The sequence below is a fragment of the Lepisma saccharinum genome, chromosome 28 (genome assembly GCF_977018435.1).
Source record: "Lepisma saccharinum chromosome 28, izLepSacc3.1, whole genome shotgun sequence".
NCBI classification, from domain to species: domain Eukaryota; kingdom Metazoa; phylum Arthropoda; class Insecta; order Zygentoma; family Lepismatidae; genus Lepisma; species Lepisma saccharinum.
This window is the reverse complement of record NC_139256.1, coordinates 11007970-11014227: the sequence shown is the minus strand read 5'-3', so window position 1 is coordinate 11014227 and position 6258 is coordinate 11007970.

Sequence of the window (6258 nt, the reverse complement as noted above, 5' to 3'; positions counted from 1 at the left end):
TAAATGATGATGAAAATATAAATGAAACAGACGTAAATAAAGCCCCTATCACACGGAACTGGATTTCTAGTTGGAATGCCCTACTTGGCGATGAACTGACTTACTGGGTAGTAATCATGGCCGCATGGCTGACTGCTTGACTGGTTTTGAGGAATAGGTCATGTTCTAATTGCTACTAAGTTTTTCGACTAGATTCTGTGGAGCAGCCAATCAGAGCAAAGTTTGGCCATGTGAAGATAATCTGTGAGTTTGTAAAGTAGCTTTTTTTTTTTGTCTGTGGCTTCCGAGTGCATACAACACGAAAGGCATGTGTACAATTGAAAAAGATAAAATATTCTTCCATACGTGTATAGTAAACGTTGTAAAGTATGTATTTTATCAGGGCCGTTCTTCTCTACCTAAAACCATTTAACGCGATGCGATATTTTTCTCGGTTGGATAGTTATCGTATTTTAAAAGTGTGAAGTGATACGTTATTTACATCTCGCGCAGCCGCCATTATGGGAACGAAAGACTATCGACAAGTACGGTATAAGAAGTACCGTGTGAGGCGAAAACTAGCAAATCGGTAGCCAGTCCAGCGTCAACTAGAGCATTCCAATTAGAAATCCAGTTCCGTGTGATAGGGGCTTAAGAATTGGGAGCACATACGTAATGCAATAGAATCAGCAGCTAAATAAAGTATAGGATACCATAAACCAAGAAAGAGTAAGCCATGGTCTGATAATGAATGTTATAATCTAATAGAAATAAGAAATCAGGCTAGACTTAGGTGGTTAAATAACTCTGATGATACAAATCTAAGCAATTATAATCGAATAAAGCGAGAAGTTAACCGCACGTTTGGAAGTAAAAAAAAAGAGAGATTACTTGAAAAGCAAAATTAACGAAATTGAAACAAACAGCAAAAACAAAAATATCAGAGATTTATATAAAGGTGTAAATGAATTTAGAAAGTGGTGGCAACCTAAAGTAAACTTGATAAAAGATAAAGACGTCGATTTTCTAGCTGACCCAAGCGATATTCTAAATAGATGGAAGAACTACTTTAATGACATTTTAAATGTTCATGTAGGAGATAAATCAGAAGTAAATGAAGTACACACAGTAGAACTTTTAGTTCCAGAACTTAACTTGACTGAAGATCAAGATGCTATTAAAAGGCTAAAGAAAAGAAAAGCACCTGGCATTGATTTAATACCAGCTGAGTTAATTAAATATGGTGGAAATTCATTAATATGTCAAATTCATAAATTAATTTGTTTAATATGGAATAAAGAAGAAATCCCTCAACAGTGGAAAGAATCCATAATTGTTCCTGTGTTTAAAAAAGGAGATAAAATGAACAGCAATAATTACCGTGGAATTTGTCTACTCTCAACAACATATAAAATATTATCTAACATCCTTTTAACAAAACTTACCCCATATACTAATGAAATTATAGGTGATTATCAATGTGGATTTAAACGTAACAGATCAACTTCAGATCAAATTTTTCACATTAGACAGACACTTGAAAAAAAGTGGGAATATAATCAAAATGTCCATCACCTATTCATTGATTTCAAAAAAGCATATGATTCGGTAAAAAGAGATAAATTATATAATATATTAGTAGAGTTTGGAATACCTAAGAAGCTTGTTAGTATGATAAAAGTATGCACCAGTGAAACAGAAAGTAAAATTCGTGTGGGTATTAATGTGTCTGACAAATTTATAATTCATGATGGGTTAAAACAAGGAGATGCATTATCTCCATTGCTCTTTAATTTTGCCTTAGAATATGCTGTTAGGAAGGTAAAAGAAACTAACGAAGGACTAAAATTAAATGGTATGACTCAGTTGTTAGCATATGCAGATGATGTAGACTTATTAGGGGATGATATAAATACAAATAAAAATTATGCTAAAATATTTTTCAAAACTGCTAAAGAGATAGATTTGGAAGTTAACAAAGAGAAAACTAAATATATGCTTACAGGCCGAAACGAAGTGTTAGGTAATAAGCAAAATCTAATTATTGATAACAACTCGTTTGAACCAGTTTCCAAATTCAAATACTTAGGAGTAATATTAACAAATGAAAATTATATTAAAGAGGAAATAAAAAGTAGGCTTAATTCAGGAAATGCATGTTACTTCTCTCTTCATAAACTTTTGTCTTCTCGTTTAATATCTAAGAAACTAAAAGTTAAAATATATCAAAACAGAAATTTTGCCTGTAGTATTATATGGATGTGAAACTTGGTTCCTTACATTGAAAGAGGAACATAAATTGAGAGTATTTGAAAATTGGATCCTTAGGAAAATATTTGGACCTAAAAGGGATGAGGAGACAGGTGAGTGGAGAAGGTTACATAATTTAGAACTACATAATTTGTATACATGTCCAGACATTATTAGAATGATTAAATCAAGAAGACTTAGGTGGGCAGGCCATGTGGCACGAATGGGAGAGGAAAGAGGAGTTTACAGGATTCTTGTTGGGAAACCTGATGGTAAGAGACCTGTAGGAAGGCCAAGACGAAGATGGAGGGACAACGTTGAGATAGACCTAATGGAAATCGGTAGGGATGGAAAAGAGTATATAGATCTTGCTCAAGATAGGGACAGATGGAAGGCCTGTGTTGCAGTGTTGCCACATGAAGGGAAATTTCCCTTTTTAAAGGGAAATTTCCCTTTTTAAAGGGAAATTTGGAGCTAATTATAAGTGAAAAGGGAAAAGGGAAATTTGATTAAAAATAGCGAATTTTCAGGGAAATTTTAAGACAGACCCAACATTAATTATATTAAACATTATAAGTGATTCCAGTTTTGAAAATGAGAACTTTTTAATTTTATTTTGTCGTATACTTCGTTCTGAAAGTAAGGGTGGAATTTGGGTTGGTCCACATCTGGCTACCGGTTGGGGCCGGAGGTCATTGACCATTCACCCTTATGTCCCGGCTTTGGGAGTGGGAGTCTGAGGGTATTATTTATGTAAAGCTTTCCCTGGTTCACTGCCCGTGCAAACCATAAAGTTATCTTTGTCGCAAACTATTATATGTACTTCAGTCTTCATTGGACACTGGGTTATTCGTTTGGTTTGGTTTGGTTTGAGTTGCTGTTTTAAGTCCACTTTATGCACAGTAAGGCTAATCGGGACTGGACGTACAGTTTAAAGTGGGATCCGAACCACTTGTGCCTTCACCGGGTATCGAATCCGGGACCCCTTGGTTACAAGGCAATGACGCTACCACTGCGCATGGGGAGGTCCACTGGGTTATTCGTGTCTGTCTTGGACGATGGAAGAACAAGGGAAGCAAAGGAAACGATCTGCAACTCCAGAATATATTAGAAAACGTCGTGGAGAATTATCGGAAGATGAGAAAACACAGCGGAAACAAGTTTAAAAATTTCGTGCGTAGTGGCAAAAAGTGACTAACATACCTCTCAGACTCAATGGATTAAATTTTAATAAAAAAAACTTGCTGTGTTTTAGAAGTTCCACCTAATATGTGAAATTTACCAGAATGGAACATTTACTCAGGTAGGTACTATATTATTTTGGTTACTCAAGAATAACCCCCATACACAAGCGTGAAATTTTAAAATTTTGATGGGGAAGCAAAAATGTGATTTTCCACACAAACTCTTCATACTTAAAGGAAGTGACGTTTCATCTACGCCTTACTAGAACAACATTTTGTGTAGACTATTTTTAATTTTCTTCTGATGGTGTGATGAAGACAAAAGGGCATTGGCCTCCCTAAATCCAATCTCTGCTTGTGTGTTTGGCTTTTTACTTAAGAAAATCTTACTTACTTAAAGTTGCCAATTTTCTTTAACGTAGTTTTAGCTTTCATCTCAAAACGAAAAAATTGACTTGGTTTAGCAATAAAATCTAAATATTCCAAAAAAAAATACATTTAAAGTTATTGATTTATTGATTTTATTGTTTATTCATTTGGTTTATTTTACTTCACTTTTCTGCCACTTTTGGCTAATTGCAAAGATGGGGATGAGTGATGATATGATGAAATTTATGAATCGACACTCACAAACAGCCATGCCCAGGCCGGGATTCGAACCGGGACCACTGGGCCGTAACATTTAAAAGTTAAATTGTTTAACATTTTATACATACATACGAACATGAGTCAACGATAATATTTATTTGGATGAAGGGAAAAAATGGGCGAAAAAGGGAAATTTTACCCCTTGCAAAGGGAAATTGTGCTTACAAATTGTGGCAACACTGCTGTGTTGCTGCAGCCATGAACCTTCGGGTTTAAGAAGGCTAGTTAGTTAGTTAGTTAGTTAGTTAGTTATTCCAAAATTACCAAGTAAAACGGTGTGTGTGTGTGTGTGATTATTTACAGATATTTTATATGTATTGAGAACCGCGCTGGTCTTCGTACGCCGTCTGACTGACACGCGAGCGACCCTCGTTCGATTTCCAGTGTGGGAATGTCCCAGGAGTGACTCTGGTTTACCCATCGTCTGTTAAATGAGTAGCTGTGGACCGTGGTGCTGAACACTATGGAACGGATTTTTATATGCTAAAAAGCAGTGGCGGCTGGCCAAGTGCAACAAGTGCAGATGTTTTCACCTAATTTTCAAATTAATATTGACATTTTTCATTTGCTTGTTAAATGAAACTATTTCCCAGCAGAACGCACACGATAATACTCAATAATACGCCGCTCGGCGCTACGCACGTGAAGAGTTCGTCGTAGCATAAAACAACCCAAGAGCAAATGCCGCCAGGTTGCGGAAAACTTAGCCGGTTGTCATGGCAACGGTGACGTCACCTAGCGTTGGCCTTGAACGGGTGTCGCCTTATACGTGAAGCAGTTCTCTCGTCGGAGAAAACATTGCATCCAGTGATTGTGGCAAAATCTTTGCGTTCTCGCGAGATCTTGTTCCGCGTGTGTGTTTCGCGTTTCCTATCGTGTGTTGTGTTCATGTGTTGAGCTGTGGTTTCTACAATGAACCCAGTAAATGACTTAGTGTGTAATTTGTTGCAGACACCATTTTCCAGATGGACGGATGAAGACAAAAAAGACGTTTTAAATTGTGGGGGGCCCACTGACATTCTTCAAATATCAGTTAAGCGAGAGAACAAAAAGGCAGGGAAATCGTACAACATTAAATTTAAAAGTTCCTGGTTTGTCGACTTTCCTTGGTTGTGTAGTAGTCGTTATTTGCAATCGTTGTTCTGCTGGCTTTGTTTACTGTTAGTAACAAATACAATGTGTGGAATAAAGAAGGGTATAACGATTTTGTCAATATAACGCGTTCTCTGCATAAGCGCAATGATTCGATGGAACATTTAAAGTGTAAATTACAATTCAAAGTTTTTGAAAAAAACAGGAATACCATAGCAGATGCCCTTCAAGAAAATAGTAGACTTTTAAATGTACGGTTCAATGAAAATGTAAGATTAAATAGGCTTTTCCTACAATTAATAGTTGACGCAACGCTGTATTTATGTAAACAAGAACTTGCGTTCAGGGGTCACGACGAAAGCGTGTCTTCGCTTAATCGTGGGAATTTCAAGGAACTTGTTGCATTATTAATATCGAGAAGTTCGTTAGAAATACAGAACCATTACAAAACGAACTTCTTCACCTGTTATTTTAGGCACGAGCCGCTACTGCAGTAAAAAGAAGGTATTTAGGGCTTTATAAATTCCATTTTTGGACTTTTGGATGCTTATAAGAAATTAATAGGTAGAATTATTAATTAATAATAATTAATGAAAAAACTAGTTACAGATGCACGTTGTACACAAAAAGGCAGTATTTTCACTGCAATTAATTATATTCTTTGATTATAAAAAAGATACAATTTTTTAAACACAAAAAAATAACTTATTTTATTAAACATTAGTTTAATAAAAGCTATTTTTAAACTTACGCGAAAGATTTAAAGGGCGTTTTTCAGGTACAAACAGGGCTTTTAGGCATTTATATGAACTTTTGGTTCATAGGCGTTTTAGGCCCCATAGAATTTCAGTAGAGGGGTGCTGTGTACATGAAATGCAAATATCTCTGAATAGCATCTGCCTAGAACGAAAAAAATAAGTCTGGAACTAGAAATTCTTCCCACTGATCACAACGCCTCCACAAATGAACGAGGTTTTGAATGTGTGTCCCCTTCGCTCCCCCGTTGGCTTCACAGCATCTTGCAAGGAGGATATATGCTAAACCAATAATCTCACATCTCGTTTCTTCTACTGGTTGGTATTACGTCCACTTTCTTCACCTTTTA